Source organism: Strix uralensis, chromosome 8 (genome assembly GCF_047716275.1).
Source record: "Strix uralensis isolate ZFMK-TIS-50842 chromosome 8, bStrUra1, whole genome shotgun sequence".
NCBI classification, from domain to species: domain Eukaryota; kingdom Metazoa; phylum Chordata; class Aves; order Strigiformes; family Strigidae; genus Strix; species Strix uralensis.
The window spans coordinates 4,982,149-5,004,199 of record NC_133979.1 but is presented as its reverse complement, the minus strand read 5'-3'; the positions used below and the strand labels follow the sequence as shown (position 1 = coordinate 5,004,199).

The 22,051-nt window shown below is 42.6% G+C and overlaps 1 protein-coding gene across 9 annotated transcripts in view; it reads right to left on the bottom strand.

Annotated features, from left to right (window-relative positions):
• Nucleotides 1-20,009, bottom strand: part of DAB1 (DAB adaptor protein 1) — a 474,343-nt gene extending 454,334 nt beyond the window's left edge. For 5 of the 9 annotated variants that reach the window (XM_074875936.1, XM_074875945.1, XM_074875946.1 and 2 more), the window contains exon 1: nt 19,150-19,329. The gene's annotated coding sequence lies outside the window, so the exon portion shown is untranslated. Of the gene's footprint in view, nt 1-18,644; nt 18,751-19,149; nt 19,330-19,835 lie in introns of those variants that run through there. The other 4 variants (XM_074875938.1, XM_074875941.1, XM_074875937.1 and 1 more) reach the window with 3 other exon arrangements.
• Between the last annotated feature and the right edge of the window lie 2,042 nt (nt 20,010-22,051).

The window sequence follows — 22,051 nt, the reverse complement described above, 5'->3', positions numbered from 1 at the left end:
CATTATTTCTATTGCAGAATAACCCAAATTATTAATTCCTTTTGTGATGCATCTCAACAAATACAATCCTAATATTTAGCAAAAATTTCCTGCTATGCTCGCTATGGTAACCAGTCTGATGCCAGTGTAGCTATTTAATGTATTGTGGAGACACCTTTTAAACCATTAATTCCACCTAACACAAACTGAGGTTCAAAAAGAACCACTCACTCGCAGTGCACGGGCTGATAAATTATTGTGAACTTGTGAAAGGCAACTGAAGTTCTGTGAAAATCAGGCTCATCACCTGGTCACAGGCACCCAGAGGGGACTGTGTAACACTATCAACATGCCATCTCCACGCTTCTACAATCTGATGATGTGTGACATGCTTTGCTCCTCAGAGGTCTCTCACCACAACCTTTTCTACAACCTGCCCCAGAAAGGACCATTAGCTATATAACCGGCATCGGTGTGGAGCCAGCGCTTCCCAAACTGCACACTTCGTTTATGGAGAACAAAGGCCAAGCCACAAAACAACAGACTAAAACAAATGTGTTACCTGAGCAAGTAAAGCAACTGTAGGAAGAGTCTCAATCCTACACACCTCTGGTCTCCCCCTCATCTCCAAAGTCACTAAAATATGCCTTATAAAGGAGAACACACCACACGAAAGCAAGTTGCCTTAACCAAGGCAACAAAACTAGGAACAAAACAAGGACGATTTCTTCTAATTGCAAGTGGACAGACAGGTGCTTTGGGTTCCCGATTAGCTCAATTCGGAACACATAATCTGTCAGGCTTGGATTCAGGATTATGCCACCAACACCCCACACGTTCTCTTTCTCACTTGATCTGTCATAAAATCCAAAGCGGTCTGTAGGACTTTAAAAAGCCTTGCTAGTGATGATAGATAGAAACAGTCGAAGTGTAGAAGAGTCTAGCAGAGAATATCCTTCCTAAAGACTAACAATAAAACCCTAATTCCATTTTGGAGGGAAGCGAGACAAACACAGAGGAATTCTGTAACAGGAAAGGCAAGGTTGGCCTCACATATTGGGAATTATGGCCAGTCTCAGACAGTGATATACCTTCCAAATACTTATCCACCAGTCCAACCTCAAATGCTGCTACCCAGAATGATCATACCTGACCAATTATGAAAGTCAAATCACTCACTGTAGTAAAACCTTGATCCAACTCCAGCAATTCCACATGAATCCGGAAGCATCACTAGTACTGTGAGATGTTTAGCAGCTATCTCCAGGCTGGAAACATGAGATCACATTTCAGTTTTGACACGACACACATCCTGGCACGCTGTCACTCTGTGCTTCACCTAGACTTGGGTGAACAGACGGAGCACGAATTTACCACACCACAACCGCTCCAACAGTGGCCGTCAGATTTCAGTACAACCCCTGAACAGGTTTCATTCCACCCAGTACACCCGCAGTTAAATCTAAAGCCTCAGGATCCAACAGCATATTCTTCCACAAGCAGGCTTAAGACTCTGTAGCTAATACTCTAAGGGACAACTCAATCTTCTGTGATTTAGCCCAAACAGACAATACAGTTTGATGAATTGGTTAGAGAGATTTCCCCATTAATCTGAGCTTCATCCAAGAGTTCAATGCCCAGAGCAGACTACCTTTGACAAACCTCCAGTTGACGCAGAGAGGAAAGTGGGATGCTTTACCACTAAGGGAATGAGAAATTTGAGAAAAGACTATCCCTAAAAGCATCTGTGGGTTGAGCAGAGCGGTGGGGGTGGACAGACACACACACATACAGCTTACAAATACGAGACCAGGAACTTCATCCCCAAACAAAATATTAGGCGGCTGAAAAACTTATTAACCGTCAGTCTTGTCTTTAATATAATGGACATAACCTTAGAATCTTTGATCATGAACAACCCAGCCTCTCAAAAATTTACTACAGGAAAATGCATTATTAAATCAAATCCAAGCATGGCTCAGAATCTCAACTCTCTTTGTTCCCTGATGTATCCGGGCAGGGGGTGGAGGGAGAGGGAGGGGTGTTATGAGCAAGCTGGCTCAACTGATTTCTTGTAAATACCATAAAAATGAACACTTGACCATAATCTATGAATTGGATATAAAGAGAGAAAATAATTCTTAAAGAAACGAGTGCTTTTAAGTGATTCTGGAGCACCAAATTGAAGAAAACATTTATGAATTTTCCATCATGTTGTGAAGCATCATGTCAAGCAGGATCAACCACATAAAATTATTTTGTGACAATACACATAAATGGTTTTAACATTCTCTCTCCCTCCAAAGCAATAGCAAAGACTAGCCAAGCCATCTGAGAGTTCAGAATTGTAATAGGACCTTTGAAGAGATTATTTGCAGACTAATCCTATATTTTCTCACGGAAGCATTCTACAATTTGAAGTACCATATTCACACAGCACATTTCACCTTCCAAAATTACCTCTGAAAGAACCAGTGAAAAATTATACACTGCATAGACAAGCATATATCTAAATGATATGCATGTCTAACAGAAATAGATTATTTTCAAGGGGTCCTAAACTCAGCTTTTCCATTTCTTCATACAACTGCATGCAATAATAATTTATTTGTAAGAATCTATGCATTTCAATCAGATACACGCAACTGCTAGGCCCTTCTGTTTGCTCATTTTTGCATCTTTATATAAAAAAATAATAAAAACAAACACATATTTAAAGGTATTACCTTTGGGCTTTTTTGAATCTGAAAAATAATATATTTACAATCCTCATAATGATGAAACACCCTCAAAGAAGAGACAGCTATCAGAACATGGAATTTTAATGATAGTTGCTTGAAAGCAATCAATGAGAGAAGTCTTCAACACATCTTCATTATGCATCCTATGCAGTGCCTTTCCCACAAAACTCTATTTTCTCTACTCCCCAGCTATGATTCTCAGGAATTCGGACTTCTAACCTTGTTCTTCTAGTGTCATGTCAGTCAGATGACCCAAACAGCAACTGGTCAAAAGTGTGAGTGACACGTTCAAGCACCTCAGTGTACCTCACATTCCCAACGAAGCAGGAAATAATGAGACTAGAATAATCCACAAGGTATTTTTTGATTAAAAAAATAAAAATATGCACATGTGTGTGTACGCACATGAAACACATTGTTTAGGATGCAAAGAATCGATCTCCCAAATCCTGCTTCAAATTATAAGAAGAAACTAAGAAACTAAGATACAGTAAGACTGGTTTGATATTTAGATCAACCCAAAAGCAAAACTTACTTGTCACCACAGGAAATTTTCCCGATTGCCTGTTAAAAAAAGGCCTGTTTCTTATCCAACTGTACCAGAAGATAATGAATGAAAGTGGTTAGGGGTTTAGGAAATCTTCAGGCAAGCTGCAGAGGAAACTGTTGGGATCCTGCTTATTCCAAAGCTCAGCCATTTCATCAGCCAGCAGAGAGCGAGCCGTGCTGTGCAGTACTGCATTACAAGCAGTACGCTTTCCACTTTTTTGTTTGTTCCTAATGAACTCCGAAGTAATAACACCACACTGGAAATACATTGGGGCAGCAATAAAAATCTGTAGTTGCATTCTTATATCTTTGTCACGCCTGAAAATACCCAGATTGAGCAGCAATAACTTGCTAGAACTTCAAGTGAAACAAAAGGGTTTCAATTCACTGCAGCCCTACTTGGTACAGGGAGCTTGAGAGAGTCCTCTACCTGCAACAAACTGCATGAACCACAGGGGATCATCATAGCACAGGGCGAGGGAGAGGCAAGACTGACCTTGATTTTCTGGATTTGTTAACCTCATTTGTTAAGTCTCATTTGAGATAAAATATTTTAAAAGAAAACATATGTGAATATGATATTTTAGCAAGTGAGGTGTATTTATACTCAACACATAATTGCTAAGCCCGCAGAAGTACTGTGGGATGGATAGGAGAAGGCTGCCTGCATCCCTACCACTGTAAGGTGGACCCAAGGTTATGCTGGAGAATACAAAGAACATCTCAAATCAACTTGAAATATCTATATCTATATAGAGAGAGATATATCGCCATCCTTCTTCGAACCTGCACCACATCACATTGTACCAGAAAGCTAAACATCATTACTTCTGTTTCACCAGAAGACAGGTAAAGAACAGAAGAGAGCGAGCACCATCACAGCAGGCTGAGGAGAAGAATCACCTCATTGTGCTTAGGCCACTGCATTGCACCACAAAAGCAAACAAGCAAAACCCACAGTGTAGCTACAGTTCCTCACTCAAATTTCCTGCCCACCCTTCTGTATTGTTCACAGTAACCAGTTGTATAGAACTATGCAGAAAAATCATGTACTTTATATCTCAGTGCCATAATTTCTAAGATGGTTGCAGTGTTGCCTCCCTTCCCCACAGAGCTATTGTCAGCCTTAGTCTCCTCTTCCAGCAAACACCACTGACACTGCCCTGGTGCTGGACACAAACAGAGGAGAATACAGACAATCTGACTCACAGAATACAGCTGGCTTTAATATCTTTTCTAACATAAAGAAATTAATCTCATAATCAAAGGTGAATGTCATGTTCAAAAAGCCAAAGCTTTTCTCCAATAATAAGCTTTTATCTGTAAAACCCTGTGGCACAGCAACACAAGGTTTCATTGTCTTCTGTGTTCTACCATGGAGAGAGAAGAAGAATTTAGTTTCACTGCCCTGTTCATGGCACATCCCTAATTCTTGGGTCCTTATTGAAGTAACTGACTTTTCCGTGCAACAGCAGGAAGAGTCTCCAAAGTAGCTTTCAATAACTTAATTCAAAAAACAAAACAAAACAACCCACCAAACTCACACCACCTTCTAAATTGTCTGTGTGGAGTGCATTAGATCACATAAGGGATATTAAATGGCCTTTAAGTCTGACAGCAAAGAACAGCTCTAATGGGAGTCCCAAATTGTGCTGCTAGCAATATACTGTACTTACAAAACAGTAACATCAAGATGCCAGAACAGTGCCATGACCTATATTTCCTGCAAACCAATTTTCTTCTTTGTAGGGTGGATGGAAAGAATCCAACTGCTTTTTAAGTTCCTTTTCTTTCTGCTGGAACTATGCCTTATCATACACATTTTTCCTACACCCAACTTTTCCATGCCCCACAGCATTTAAAGCATGAATTATCTACAGTCTATTTATGCAGTTATAAAAAATAAATACTGGAAAATCGTGTTTAGGCTGCACTTACCAAATGGGAACAGAATTCTTTATATCTCATTTCCCTACTTTTAAAAGAAGCCAAATCCTTTAAAGGGGAATCTTAAACAGAAGAACAATGTTACAGAGGAATAGAGGTCACATTTTCTGAGGAATTTCTGTGGATTCGTTATTGATGGAGTATAGCTTGGCTGATGCTGTCAGAGCATTCAAGTTCAAACCTTAGTATTTTCACCCTCAGGTTTCCCCACTCTTTACACCTTTTAGTACTGAGCTTTTTTAAACAGTGTAAGCAGGGAAAACACTAAGCTTAGGCCACAGTGACAGGCTTACCTGAGCTTCTAGTAAGGCGGCACCCAAAAAAATGCACTCCTAGCACAAGGCAAAACCATCACTAAGGACTGAAAAGACTGGGAGACAGAGACATTTTATCCCATCTCCGTGGGTTGCTGCTTGGGTTTTGCACACATGAAGACGTCCAAATTTCCAACATTCATATTTATCAAAATGAGGTATCCTCCAGGAAAACTGTATCCTTTAAGGAGGACATTAAAATCAAGACAACCTCTTTAGAAGAAAAGAGGTATCTCTGTCTGACTTCTTTGACTCCCACTGCCTTGTCATATCCTTAAAAATCCCATTTTTGCCTCAGCAGGAGGAACTTCACCCATCTCTTGTACAGACACACTATGATTGGAGTGGTCAACAAAACATCTGAAAGGATTTATGATAAGCTTGTTTTTACCTCTCCATCCCCCTTACAGATATCCTTGCCAAATGCAAACACTCTCCCTCAGGCAGGAAAAATTTGGAAACAGAACACCTGATGCAGCTTTTATTCCAAAATTGTCTCACGTGTGTTGAGTGTCAAAAAGAGCCATGTTGTGCCACAGCACCCGCTTGTCTCAGGAAAATTGAAATCGTTCAGTGTCTAACACTTTGAATGATTTCCCAACTTCTCACTTGCCCCATCTGCTCCTCTCCGTTCATTTTGATTTGTTTTAGCCTTTGTGTCTGCAGTGGCACCAACAAAACTGCAGCATCACTGCAAGTTCCTCTGCTATGGAGCAGTGCCAAGTTAGTCTCAAATTCAGCCATCTCCAAAAGAAAAACACCAAAAAACAAGATCACTGTCCAGTTTTATTGTCTCTCCCTTCCTCCCAAATATGCACAAGCAGCTATCTGGCTTCCATGCTGAGCTCTAAAATATGCCACCTATAAGACAACCAACATTAAAATTATAAATCAGATGTCCACAGAATACAGCAAAGCACATGAAAGCCATATCTCAGCCCCATTTTTACTTTCTTAGTTGGCCCAATTAGCTAAGGAATTAAGTCAAAATTACTTGAGTTTATGTTGCATTTTGTTTCTTTGCTGTTAGCATGGTGTTTATAGGACCTTTAAGGCAAAAATACCAGATACTTTCCAACATTTAAGAAATGAGGATTCTGAAACCAGACACAGAACTTGCCACTAGTTAGGTGGCAAAACTGATAGAAACAATAGGCGAGATATGGACATGAAAGGTGGGTTTTTGTTAACACACTACACAAGGTAGGCAATCACAGTGCTCTCCGTGAACTTCAAAAGTCAGGATACACCCACCCAGGGTTTGAAAAAGGGCCTTAAATATGATGGAAGAAAGATGTTACAAATATGCACGTGGAAAAAAAAAAAAAAAAACAACATGCCCATACAAGTCTCCATTGAATAAGATTCAACTCTGACTGAGTAGAATCTTAACAAAAGAAACGAAAAAGCCCCACACTGACACACTTGCTCATCTTCCCACAGGCTTAGTCAGCGATCACCAGATTAAGGAGGGCCCACAAAGATGAAGGTGTACCTGTCAGAAGTGAATCAGTCCAAGACTCTCACTTCTGAGCCACCAAGGACTGAATGCACAATATTGCACAGAGAAAAACAGCTGGTGGGGAACAGCACTCACAGCTCACACCCCTAACTTGTGCTCAGGGTCACTGCAAGCATCGTGCTGAAAAGACCTCAAAACTCTAAGATGACAGTGGTTTCAAGTTGCCTTTGGTTTACTCTAAAGAAGGTCCCAAGCTCAGTAAAAGAAAAAAATCTTAAACCTCTCCAAAACCTTTGCATACACTTCTTCAAGTGCAAAGTACCAAACACAAGTGACTCAACATGTGGCTTAGTTTGGTATTTACAACAAATGTTCAGGAAATATCAGGTAACTGTGAACTTCTGCTTTAGCTTCAGTAAAGCACGGAGCAGCTGCACCAATATTTCACCATACTTGGCACTAGCTCTACTATGCTGTATCATTTAGGTAGAATTTCTTACAGTAGCCTCAGTGGTATATTTTTTTCCCCAGTGTTCAACCCTTCCTTCTGGTGAAGCTAATGAAATTTAGCTTTACGATTCAAAAGATGTATGGCTATACATCTTTAAAGAGAAGTCACTAAGCACACTGCTGCTGCAGCATCCTGAGCAGGCAGTCACAAAGTTGAGCTGGTCCTGAATTCAGGGAACGTCGTTGAGCGGTCATTGGGGAGTAAATGAGGCAGAAAGCAAGTTAGTCAGGCAACTGCAGAGCCAAGAGCCCAATCAGATGTGGGAGCTGCAGAGGAAGCAAAGGTGAACAGAACCAGAGAGCCAGCATCCGACATTTGCAAGGTACAATATGATGTTTGCAACTAATAGGTAGAAGTAGGAGAGAATCTCATTGGCAAAAAAGGCTGGCTGTTTCAAAGTGCACTTGTGAAATTCTTTGAAAGACTGAAGTGCATGTCAGTGGGCATGTGTTTGCTGCTTCTTCAATAAAGGGGGGGGGGGAAATAAATCAGGATACATATCAAAAGAATGAATTAACCAGCTTTGATGGACATGCCATTCTCCTACAAAAAGCACTATTGTTCCAACCTCTGTTCCTATCTGTTGACATCTGCTGACAGGTAAAAAATGCTATTCCATTCCCTAATTTGTACGTTTGAAATAAGGGTTATATGATCTCCTTGTCACTGTGAAAGTCTTAGCAGCCATGATGTACAGCATAATTCCAGTGATGAAATCTTAGTCAGTTACTAATTTGTTCCACATGACACTGAAAGAAAAGTTGTCAGCCCCAGCCAATTGCAAAATACATTATTAATGAAATTAGAGTAAGAGGAACCTTTTTGTACAGCTCTTTTATTAAATAATTCCAAATGATTCCACTGCAATTACAATATCTGAACTTTGCTTTTTAAATGTTGCCATGTGTAAACTCCACTGTGTATTTGCACTTGAAGTGATAACCTGACGACAACAGGAATCTGTAATAAGTGAAATTATTAATAAACTCTACTCCAGGTCCTCCCACTAACAAATGTTGTACCCTAGAAACCTGAACAAGGTGGCATTCTTACTACGAGTCTAATATTTTATTTCTTCAAAATTTGTATACAGAAAATTATAGGAACAGACAAGCATTTCCACAGAAAAGCAACCTATTTCAAAGACAGACAGCCATTTAGAACTAAAAGTATTTCCTTGGTCTCCAGAATCAGAATGAACTGGATAAACCATAACCTCCAGGACCAACAGTGACATTCAGCCTAGATCATTCCTCCACATGGGAAGAATGCCGGCCTGTGACTAGGCACTAGATAACCTGAGTTTGGGCAAAGTAAGCTGTAAGGGAAAGAGAAAAAAATGCAAAGGAAAGAAAAAAAAAATGCCTGACCACTCCATATCACCATCATCAAGGAACTGTTCAATCAAAGGACTGAGTTGCTCAAGGAACTGGTAATGAGACACGTGTCTTTTCATGTCTAGGTAACCTGTGCAAACGTGGCTCAAGCTGATAGTGATCAAACCTAATTACAATCCAACAGCTGTTCAGTGGCTTATACACTGTTGCCCACTCTTAAGATTTTATCACAAGTCTCATGATATTTAGTGTTCTTCTTAAACCCCAATTCCTGAAGTCAAGCAATTACCCAAGATTCTCCACTTCCAATAAACCTGAATTGGAGTTTCCATCCCATGAGCTTGGAACATGTTTAAACATGACCTAAGTGCAATATAATGGTTTCTAACCTCAAAAAAAGCCCAGATTGTTTAAATTTGCAAGATTTTTAAACTGAAAAGGTGATGTTTTAAAGACTAAGTCAGGACCTAGAATGGTTGTTTGACAAAGCTGCACATGAATCATCTTATTTCAACTTCTGGTGCTTAGGTCAGACCAGCACCAACTATCACAACCAGTACATTCACAGCTTGTGGAGAAATAGGTTGGAAGAGTAGGACTGACCTGTCTTTGAGGCAATTCACTTGGCTCTCATGCTGACACACAGCATGCCTCCTCTGCAAGCCTCGTCTGTCTTTGCTTTCCTTTCAGGGAGCACATTCACTTCCCAAGTTCTCGTTTCAACACTTTATACCAGGACACTATTTGCTGCTGCTTTTTTTTTTTTTTTTAATATATTCATTTAAAATGCTTCTGGGTCACTTTACAAGCTTCAGATACAGATGAATACAGCTATACATAACACAAGTATTTGCTAAGAACAACCAACTCCAACAGATAGATCATTACACTATCAAACAGCAAGGGTAGAGCATGTATCACCAAATAAGTGAAATAACAGCCTTAAATCAAAGTCACTGGTTAAAACTACAGTAAAATACATATCACCTGCACAAGGAATTACTCCAGTTTTCTACACCTTTGCAATACTCAGTGCCTTGCTTGAACTCAACATCTTTACTCCAACACAGATGTCCGTCTCTTAGAAACAACTTCTACCATCTCCCATACTCTAGCCAGCTCAAACACCTTTAACTCAAGAGAAACCCAGATGACATCAGGGGAGAGGAGATGGTGTAATATTCTACACTGGTTTTTGGCTAAGTTCTTCACCTACACCTAAGACAGCCCTTCTGGCTCGGAGCAATGGGCCAGCTGGCCCTGTATTCAGTAACCTTGACTCTTTGGCAGTCACCAAGAGCAGACACATATTGTGATAATTCACCAGAACACATTTCCAGCCTCCAGACAATTGTGAACCTGGCATTTCTACTCCAGAAGCAGTATCGCTTCATGCATTAGCCCTCAGTTCTACCACAAACTTTTCCAGAAGATTGTTTGTCTATGTGAGCTTTTACACCCACAACATCCCAAGGCAATGAGCCTTCCTGCGTAACACCACCTTGTGTGGAGTGCCTTATTTGTTCTGTACCTGCTGCTTGCTCATGTCATATGGCACCCTTCCCTTAATTTACTGGAAAAGACAATTCCTTATTCAGTTCTCCATATGGTTTTAACAGGTCTCTATTACAAGTGCTCTCTTTTCTGGGCTAACCTTCTCCTGTTAACTTCTCCTAACTAGCTCTCTTTTATGCTGGGGGGGGGGGGGGGAACAGACACACAGACAGACACATGAAAGCTTTGTCTAAAAACCTTTAAAAGCAGGATACTTACCTAATTACTCCAGTTTTCCTCCATATCATACTTAAAAGACATGACTACAGAGAATTTGAATTACATAGCTCAGAAGGAAAATTAGACACTGATGACTTCTAAACTGAGATCTCTCTGGCTCTGGATCAAGGAAACCTTTTGGTCCACCACATCAAACCAGCAGGCTAGAATTTTGGTCATGCAATGAGAAAGACAGTAACATTTCAACCCCAATCTGCTGCAACAGCCAAAATGGTGAATTCACTGCAACCCTCCTGTTTTCCTTCTACACTTTCTATACTTGATTCCCAAGAGGAACCTCAAATATGCATACTAAAAACTGGAACATTTTAGACACTAAGCACCGCTGACCTTTACATAGAACTGCTCTATTTCGATAGTGTGTAAGAAATGATGCGTTAGTATTCAACATGTCCGTTACGCTTTGTAAAGACAGCAGGGATGCTGAAAAGCTTTCTTTTTTTTTCAAGTGGTATGTCTTTTCATAGCTCTAAGCCAAGTAATAGGCATGCTGCACCAAAGTGGAATTATGACTTGAGAAACTGATGATCCTGATGTCCTGGTCCCAGGACACATTTTTCCAAGTTCTCACATACAATTTACAATTACATGTCTGCTAACCATGGGGCAACTGATGGAAGGTCATTTCTTGGGTAACTGATATAGAGAACTTGTGATTTAACTGAAGTGACACCAGCAGTAGCAATAGAGAGCACAGTCTCAACCCTAACCAAGGCTCGACTCCAACTCTACACAGTCCTCCTGTGGACCAAGCCACAAAGCCTTTTCCACATGAAAAATATTGAACTAATAGAATTTAAAGCATGAATTTAAGCTCATTTGAAAGGCTGAAAAGCCATGTGTAGGCATGGTTATTTCAATAGTAAAGTTGCAATTTTCAGTTTAGCTTCAGCTAACTGAAGGCATTTAAACATTAAATCTATATAAACCGGTCCTAATCTGAAAGATGTTTCTGATAAAGGCCTGTACCAGCTTAACAGTGTAGGGAAAAACAGATCAATTTAAAGTGAGACTTGTTCAGTGATCATGTACATCTCAGACCTATGACTGGAGGGACTTTGGTCTATTGACAGTAATCACACACTTTAACACAAGCCCGACATCATCTCTTCATTCGCCAGACAAATAAAATTTCCCGTTGGAAAACAATAATGACAACAAGTTAATATTTTCAGTAACAAGTTATCTTCACAAAAAGCACTTGACCTTCATTGTAATTTCCACACAGCTTGCAGTAAACCACCTGAGTGTGTATAAAATGTAATGAATAAAGAAATATTAAAAATGATAGAATGTTATTAAAGTAGGTCACAATTCAAACAGCACAATTACTGAAAAAATGATGTTTGAAACTACATCACTCACAATTCTCACACTGGATGAGCTACTCTATAATTTATTTTGCCTAACAACGGCTTCTGTCCATATTCTCTCTCTCTTTATCCCCAAAGACTCTATTAATGCAGCCCACTGTGCCGCATGACAGCATAATGCCCACATGAGGCATGAAATGTCACAGATCACAGCTTTACACCTGGCCAACATAACATATTCATCAAATTCTTTCAAGCAGTGGAAGCATTTGTTGTTATTTTGCGGGTCAAGCCACACAGAGGCAGATGGAATGGGCACTTCATTTACATGTGAAGTCTCTAAGCCCATTCACTTTATTTATGATGGACAAAATCTGGCCTTACACAATCATCTAAGAAGCCCTGGACCAAAGACATTGTTATTTTACAAAGATAAGGAAGAGTGGTTTCCTCCAAGGCTTCTGGATCACGATGAAGATTCATTCTGTTCCTTAACATTACATTCCACATACTCTGAACATCTTAAAAAGCTCAGAGTTGGGATTCTGATTTACATCCTAAGAGGTGATCAGCATAATTAACTCACCTGTATGTTACTCTGACAGACAGTAACAGAATGATGAGACTCTCCCCAGCACTCATGACTGCCCCTGTGAAACTCCACAAATTCTGCAGAAACTGCACCATAAGCCTGTGTAACACAGGTTGGAGTGATCAGCTCTTTACTTTTCACCAAAAATTCAAGACACATGGATGTAGATATTACCCATCCTTCCACAGACTACAAAACAATCTAAACTGTCCACAAACACATGAAAATGTAGAGAGGAAATCCTTGGATGCAAAACGTATGACTTTATACATAATGTATATTTCGCGTGATTTTGAATCAGCATTTTAAATTATTGACATTGATGTTATCATAAGAGTTTGGGGGGAAATTTCTATATAAATAGGAAAAATCTTTACTATAAGGAGAGTATTAACCATGTTATCTTTTAATTATCTGTGTTGCACATGAGTATTAGTGACAGAGGTAGCTTAGAAGCACAGCCTCCTTATGTACCAGCCTGCAGGAGAACAGAATCTCAGGACAGGTCTCCTAATAGAAAAGAAAAGAAGAAAAAAAAAAAAAAGTACCTGCTATTACATTGCTCTTCATATTTTGTTAATAAAATTATATATTAAAATCTGGATGCATATCTAATTTTACCTCTCAGCATCTGCCACTGCTTCATGACCTCTAAGACAGACTGCAAGCACTTTGATAAACAGACTAAAAGGTAGCCCAGTAGATGCAGAGCAATCCTCCAAGTTCCTAGAACCATATTTTTACTGTCACAACAAACGCACCATCCCTAAACCTCCGAAGTAACATGAAGCCTCTTCTTCCCAAGAAGCATACTGTCACCCTACTGCTTTCCTAGCCTGAATACCAAAAAACACTGATATTAAAACACATTCATAACCAGACAATGACTTTTAACAGAAAAGAGGCGCTTTTCAAAAAAAAAAAAAAAAACAAAAACAAAACAAATAACACAAACACATTGAAGTTCAGATAGCTAAAAGGAAAATCATGATTATAGAGAAGAAAATATCTTATACCTCAACTCCTTTCTCCTGAAACACCAGTTTCAGTAAGATTTATCATCTGTTTACTATTGACAGATGATTCTTCCATCCACCAGTCCTCATAAAACAGGGGAGAGAACCAGCACACTAGAGCTTCGGGAAGGAGAGAGAAATAAGAACCAACACACTAGAGCTTCGGGAAGGAGGGGGAAATATGGAAAGGAGGGGGAAATATGGAAAGGAGGGGGAAATATGGAAAGGAGGGGGAAATATGGAAAGGAGGGGGAAATATGGAAAGGAGGGGGAAATATGGAAAGGAGGGGGAAATATGCCATGGCCAACTCAAATTGTAGGGGGACTTCTCCATATGAAGACCGCAGTTAGCTGAATGGGAACTGGGCTTTGATGTGTGCTCTTGCCAAATAAAAAAAAAAAAAAAAAAAAGGTGCCTTATTAGTCCCTGAAACAAGCAACTTCAATGACTTCTCTTCCTTGATACAATCCACTATAAAGACCACCCAGAGCTACCAAGGTGCATTGTGTCATGTATGCCACGATAACTCGGGTCGATAGCGTTTAGAAGATGCTGCAACTAATAATATGCATACAGAGCCACTATTGCTAACATGGCAAAATTCCAGGAAGGGAGAAGCGATGGTGTAAGAGCACCTTTACCTACCACTCCACAAAAAGGAAGTTAAGTAGAAAGGAAATATCAAGTAATGCTGGGTGTCTGAATTGCTTTCAGTTTAGCAACTCAAGGTGATGAAAACCCTTGGGCACGTGGAGTTGCAAGGCAGGTGTGCCCCAAGAGCCTTGAGCCTGTGGGGAGGAAAGCACATTGACTCAAGCAACGCATCCTGAAGGAAGGCAAAGCATTCACTTCATCCTCGTGACGACATGGAAGTCCAGGCCTTCAAATGAGATGTAAAATAGAGCCCTGACCATTCATCGTCATTAAAGATCCCATGACAATTCTTGCAAGAGTAAAAACGCTAACTAACATGTCCTGGCCAATATCCAACTCGGATAATTGCATTCTGCTTCCTAAATTCCCCTTGCAGTTTCAATTGGATTAGTTTTTCTTCACTTCTCTTCCCTAAGCCCCTCCTGCATAATGTTTCTAGCCCAGAATGGCTGCTGTATTCCACTCCAGAGGTGCGTGAATTATCAGTATTGGGCAATCCCAACATACATTTTGTATACATTAGTCAGAGAAAATGCCCTGTGAGCCAAAGTAATACCCTCACCTCTCACTGAGGAGCATTTAACTTTTCAAATGAGAAATCCCACTGATGTCAGTAAGATTTACGTTTTTTTTTAAAATATTGCCCTGCAAGGAAGGGTAAGGGTACCAAACCCACCCTCCTGCCAATTAGAAAAGTCCTTTGCTGGGCCATATCCTCAGCTTAAGGAACCAGATGCAGTTGCTTCGACTTCAAGAGAACTCTGCTACATTAAAACAGGAGAAAATATTCATGCAGTGTTTTTCCACAAAGTAACTCATGTTTAAATGTTGCAAGAATCAAAGAAGTTGGCTGTTGAATGCGTCAATCTGCAGATATAAAAGAGGAATATCGGAATGTATTCTCCTTGCTTTTAACTGGCTTGCACAATCTTCACGCTATTTTAAAGGAAAGTTGGAGGTTCTTTAACCTGGCACACCACTGAAAAATGAAAGTGCTGTGAAATATGAATCTCCTGTTGTTTGTTATGTGTACTCTAAGTACTCACAATACCATAGAGGCAAACTGAAAAGTCCTGACCCAACGCATTTTATGAAACAGGAGGAGCAAAGGTGATTTATGTGCATAAAAGCAAAAACTGACAAGCCTTTGATTTTCTTGTAGAACAATCCCAAAACAATTGTCAAGACTGCTTAGGTTTTTCGCCCTCTGTACTTCCTGTAATAGGACCATTTTATCCAACGTGCTGTTTTATAGACACTGTGTAAAGGGTCATTTCCATCTGCTATCCAGGTTACTCCAAAGAATACTTTTCATTCCCTCTTCCAAGAGCTCAGCAACAGTTGAGAACAGCTTGTTTTTATTTCCAGCCTGCTTCTGCATCCCTGCTAAAGCATAAAACCACAAACATGCCACCTACTTGATTCTTTAGAGCTCTGATAGCACAAGGACATCCTTAAAAATTCAAGTGAGCGACTGTAGTCAGCCTGCAATCAGATCAAAGGGGAACACAGAGAATATATTCATTTTGGTATTTCCTCATGAGTATCATAACCTTCCTCCTTTCCCCCTTGTAGACAGTGAATTCACTTAATAGGTGTCACTGTGAAAGCATCCAGATCTGCCAGCTCCAGGCTGGGTTAGCCACAGCATCATGCTTAATTCCCTACACAAAGTGGGGAAGGGGGTGATGTGGGACCTCCAATAGCACCCTACTTCAGTGGCAAACACTCCCAGTACTAAGGTGTGAAATTGACTGGTGAAATTAAAGGTTGGTACCAGAGGGTGAATATCAGGCACAAGCTGACGAGCACAGATGGATCTGCAAAGGAATTTTATGTCAGAATCAGATGGTTAAAAAACATAGCCTGTGTTCCTGATCTGCGGCGCACATATGAAGTTGATAAGGAGAAAGCTGATCATCAGAAGTGACTGACTCAAATTTTCTGTTGCTCATGTACTGCCATTCTGGGTACCAGTCTGGACTCCAGCTCAGCTCCTTTTGCACACAAAAGTTGACATCAACAGGGGAAACGATATCCACCCTCAACCATATACTCATCTATTCCCATAGTTTTACTCCAGTAGAGAAATGGGCTTGATCTGGAGAACAGTGAAGTTTGCATCCTTATCCTATGATAAGCAGTGCTCAAGATTACCTGGCATTTCTACAGTAAACAGGATTGAAAGCTTTGTCCTTTCACTGAAATTTAATTTCAAAAGTATACAACTGTTCATCAATGGCCTCAGTTTCATGAGCAACCTGAAAAAAAGACTGGAATAAGATGTCTCTTTTAGCCACTCCTTCCTTCTCGCTTTCTTTTTTTCTTTTTTTCTTTTTTTTTTTTTTTTTAAGACTACTCTATCTGGAGTGGAAACGTTAGCATTACCATGCTCTGAAACACAGTAGTCACTGCCACAATGATCAATAAAAAATTAGTGTGACTACAAGAACAGAAGCTTGGGATTACAGAGATCTAAAAATGGAAGGATTTCCCTACCCTTCCTTCTGCATCCTGATAAACCCTTCCAAAATCTGACTGTAAACATTTTAATTCTCTGTCAGCTCGCTGGAGGAAATCATTACAGAGGCAAAATTAGAGAGCACCGGGTGCTGCTCCGCAATAAGCATCTGTCAGTCAAGCAGGCGTCACCCCTCAAGTCACCCCGAGCACTTCCATCCTCCAACCCTGGAGAAGGGGGCTGGACACGGAGGGTTTGCCCAGAGCACCGCTGGAGTGATTGGGGCCAAAGCTGTACTTCAGCCACTCAGTGCCACAATATTTGAATTTTTTATTTATTATTTTAACTAAACAGAGTCTCTCTCCCCCTCTCCAGTTCAAGCAATTTATACATTTAATTCAATTTTAAGAATATGTTTGTTTACTAGAGCAAACAAAAACCAATAACGAAGAGCTGCAGTTAGAAGTAAGCAACCTGCTTGTCTTCTACTCAAAATTAAATTTTTAGCACCAAATATTGACATTAGAAGGTAAGCAGCTTACTCCCATGTCTGCTTTTCACACCTTCCAAGTACGCACCAGAGAATTTGGTGCTAGATCACTGAAGGCTGCGTGCTGACCTGTGCTGCGATTTCAGCATCACATCCCACAGAAACCACCATCTAAAATGTGTTGGGGTTCCTCAGAATAAACCTTCATCACTCAATTTGCCAACACCATCAACCTCAGGAATCGTTTTCCCTTTTATCTCTAGTTTTCCTTGCAGTATCACAGATAGAGTAAGCCATACACAGAAGAGAATGATGGTATCATGTACCACTGCACCCTACTTGGTTAAGAAAATACATTCAAGCAGGAGACCTCACTGTCAGTTAAAGGAAGACAGAAGGGGAGGGGGAAAAAAAAAAAAAAAAAAAGAAGACTAGAAGAACCTGTTGCAAAAAAGAGAGAAAAATTATTTAATTCAAATTAAAGCTTTGGGTTTGGGGGTTTTCCTTTTTTTTAGATTTTGGGTTTAGATTTACCACTCACATGAATACCTATAAGCAGTTTAACACCACGATTAAAAAAGCACAATCAATTCAGCCCAGATTCCTTAATTCTAACATAATTATTTCCCACAGAACTACTGAAGTCTACTGAAAATGTAGCTGCAGCGTTAGAGGGTTATTTGTTCCAAGGACCTTTTTAATATGGCTGTATTGTAACACTGCAGTGCAAAAGCCTCTCTAGTCATAAAAAGAAATTTAGCTCGGAAACACAACTTGTGGGCAATGAAAAATGCATTTGCTTCAATTTGCACTCATTTAATAATAGCATTATTTAACAAGATCAGTTAAAACTACTATCCCTCAAAAGCCATAGCAGCGCACCTCTTCTCATGAGACTCCTAGGGCACTGAAATGAAATTCATTTCTGCAAACCAAACATTCAAAGCAACCAGCAGCACTGGAAAGACCACATTTAGAAGGGAGAAAAACATTTTGTGACTGACCAGGAAAACTAGCCCCTCTCTAACACACACACACACACCCCCTTTAGTTTAAAGCTGCCATATATGTCACTGGCAAATAAAATTATATTCTTCCACTAGAAGTAACAACATATTTGTCATTACACTTTGATTTTCATTCACAATTAAGAACACACATTGGGAAACAGCTACCAAAAGCTGGGTGTATACTGTATCACATCAGTACTCAAACCCCATCTATCCTTCCATAATTATTTTCCTACAAGGTTACGCCTAATTGGCCACTAACCTAACTGATTAATCATCTCCGTTATAAGAAGGCGTTGAGAAAAAGGCTGAAGGGCGAGAAAATATTTATTGGGGTTGCAAATACTAAACCAACAGGGGCCAGCTGGTTCAAGTTGCTCCTCGCAGGCTGCGCAGGCAGAGGTGGATGGAAGGCAAACCCCGCCGAAGAGTCCCCCACACACGCGAAAATAAGAAAGAAACCCGTGTCTCACGTTCACTCCCACCACGGCCGCGAAGATGCCGGCTGCAGCCCTAAGTTGGCTTTGCCCGGCTCTGGAAGTGTTAAAGGATCCCCCAGGCCGCCGAGCCCGCGGGCTCTCCCGGCACAGCCGCCGCTCGCCGCTCGCACGTCCCGATCGCGCAGTTGTCGCCGACTTCGCCCCCGCCGGCAGCCGCGGCGGCTCCGGGCTGGACGGGCATCCCTCCCCGCCTCCTCGGCGGCTCCTCCGCCGCCGCCCGCCGCGCCAGCGCCTCCCTCCCGGCAGACAAAACTTTGCGCTCAAGTCCGCCACCGCCGCTCCGCGCTGAGTTACGCGGGGTCTCTCCCACGGAGAGCCGGGACACCACCACCACCCCCCCCCGACCCGCGTAAGGCGGCACCGCGGAGGGGGGGCAAGACGAGGAGGCCATGGGCGACTCCCCTCCTCCGCGCAGCCCCGCGGCCGCTCCCGCGCAGCCCCGCGGTTGGCTCCGCGCCTCCCCGCCGCCTCCTCCTACCTGCAGCCGGCGCCGCTCCCCGCTGCGCCCCGCTCATCTTCCTCCTCCTTCTTCTCCTCCGGCGGAGGGGTGCGCGCCCCCTTCCCGTCCCTGAGCTCCCGCTGCTGGGCGCGGAGCCTACGCCGGCTGCCGCGGCTCCCCGGCGAGCAGATCCGCGGTTCCCTCCGCGCAGCGGCAGCGCCAGTCCCCTGCAGCCACCGCGCTACCGCATTCCCCCTAATAGCGGGGCGCGGCGCACCCGCGCCTGGGAGCCCCCCCGCCCCGCCCGGCCCGGGGGCAGGAGGCGGTGCCCGGAGGGGGGGGTCCCCATTCCCCCCTCGCCACGATGGGGTCTCCCCCGCCCCCCAGCAGCACCGGCTCTTCTTTCCCGGCGCTCCGCAGGGTGCGCGGGGAGGGGGTGTGAGGGGCTGCGGTTCCCAATTCGCTGCCCACCCCCCTCTCCCTTAACCCACCCCCCCGACCCCCGGCAACACCTTTCTTGTGTCTCCCCGTCCTCCGCGCCCCGGGGTGCCGGGGTGCTCTTCTGTCTGCCCCAAGGGCCGAGAGGTCACGGCGGGGGGGGGGGGGGGGGGGGGACAGCTGAAGAAAGTCATCCTAGCACAGAGGTTTGGGGGGGGGGGGGGCGAGCTGGTCAGTGCTCCTGGCTTCGTGGCCAAAAGATGACTTTGGGGAATAGGACGCTTGACCTGTGGCCCAGACCTTCGTCTCCAGTGGTGGCCAGACAACGGGCAGCAGTTGCGGAGATTTATGTGCCTTTGGCTTGCAGAGGTGGGTCCATGGGCTCAAGCGCAGACCCCGAGAGGCGTTCTGGGCCCAGTGGGACGTGGCACCGCGCTGCCTTCCCACGCTGCCCGCTTCTCCTCGGCCAGGTCTGCCTGGCTCTCCCACAGGAGGTTCCCTTCTGTCTCCCCCGTGCAGGGAGGAAGAGTAGATGTCAGCTCTTGCTGCTTGAAACCAGACTTTGAAGGCAGAAATACTTTTGAGTGACAGCTTACAGCCACGGTAGATCAAACTTCCCTTTTTGTTTGCAGTTTGATAGTAAGTGTTTCTCTTGGAAGCTCTGCCCTAACCCAGCTCTGTCAATAGGTGACTGGCCCGCTGGGCGATGCTCAGGAAGAAGAATTACCATCTATGTGGAGTACCTTTCTTGCTCTCCTTGTCCACTCTTGCAATGGGATGTCACCAAACAGCAAAATTAATCCCTGGCAAGGAAGAAGAAACTCACGTGTGAGCTTGCAAATCACAGCAGTGAGACAGCGATTAAAGTTTCTGTCTAATTCTAGGAGATCAAGCTTGTAATAGCTAGAGAATGAGACTTAAGCTGCTTTACATATTCCTTCCTATGTAAGATCATTAAAGCATCTGTGGTTACTGTACCTCAGAGGAGAGGGAGCCTTGCTGGAGGTGTTGAATTCGGTGGCTACCAACATGTGACAGGGCGTTAACCTTTTGTCACTGTGACCCGACATATTTGACTAAACCATTTTTCCTGGCCCCAATCTCTTACCAGCTCTCCCCTGTCACATATTTATTACAAGAGTAATAGCTTTTCCTGCTTAATAGGCTTCTTTGATGCAAACCTTGAGCCATTTGACAATGGCTGCCTCAGACATTTTGTTATCCTTAACTCGTGGGTGATAAAAGATTAATAAAGCTGTCAAACATCCTATTGATTACGTGATTGAGATGTACCCTGACTGCCCTTCTTATGTTGAGTTTCTTCCGTTCTATTCCTTGTCTGGGGTTTGGGTGAGGATGCAAAGAGGAACCATACCTACAAGACAGCACTGAACTTGCAGTCTCTTGGCCCAATCTGCTTCAACCCCGTCACATCTGTGTGAGGAATACAACTCTTGGCAAAAATACTTGTCAAATCCCAAGCCCTGCATCTTTCTAGTGTAAAATTATGGTGTCTCTGACTTCGAGGCCCCAACAGTGTTCTTCCTGTTGTCTTCTTGCCTGGTTTTGAAGGGAGAAGTTTGGTAGAAAATCTATCAGGTTCACAGAGCGATTGGATTAAGCCACAGTTGTGGGCTTGTGATTCAGGTACAAAGTGGGATCTGAGAGATAGGGGTTTATCTTCCAACTCAGTACAGATTCCTCCCTGCTTTTAGCAAAAATACTTGCTAAAGATAGACAGGATGATCCGTTGGGTTTAAAAGTTTGCTGTTGGTATTATTAACTCCCTGAGCTTTGGGAAGGCTCCCAACTTGTATAGAAAGAGCAGAACGATGCTTATCTGTACCAAGAACATTGAATGTACAAATGCTTATCTGCAATCCCATCCAAACAAAGAGACACAGAATCGGGAAATGCTTGCAAAAGATCACTGAAAGAGATCTATATGCAAGTGACATTAATTTCCATTCCGTAAACGCAGATGTCTGAGAAAAAAAGCCACATAAGTGCCTCTGAATAAGAGAGCACTGGAGTGCTCACACAGAGCTGTCTGAGCTCCAGTGCCTCTGAGTCAGCTGGGAAGCAGAGTGCCACAAACAGCTGGGCAAGCAAAGGAGCAAGCCCCGAGAGAGGGAGCAGGAGCAAAGATGCTGCAGTGCACAACTGCAGTGAGGGACTGATTATACTCATCTCAGAACAGGCAGAGTTTGAAATGGAAATGAGGAGAAGATTTCCCTGTCAGGCTACCCAGCAGCTACAGGAAACGTTGCTCTAAGACAACAGGGAAGCAGGCAGCACGCAGCGTGGACTTTGTTTTGTTTCACCGTTACTCGTCTCATCTCAGAGGTTCCTTTAATTGTTACTCAAGAAGTCCCATACAGTAATAAAACATTAAGAAAAAACTATTTCTACTTTCACATCTTGACATTGAGGTCTCCCTGCGTGTGGAGACTTTGGCTTGTGTACTCAAAGCAGAGCAAATTATCAGTTCCTTACACAAGTC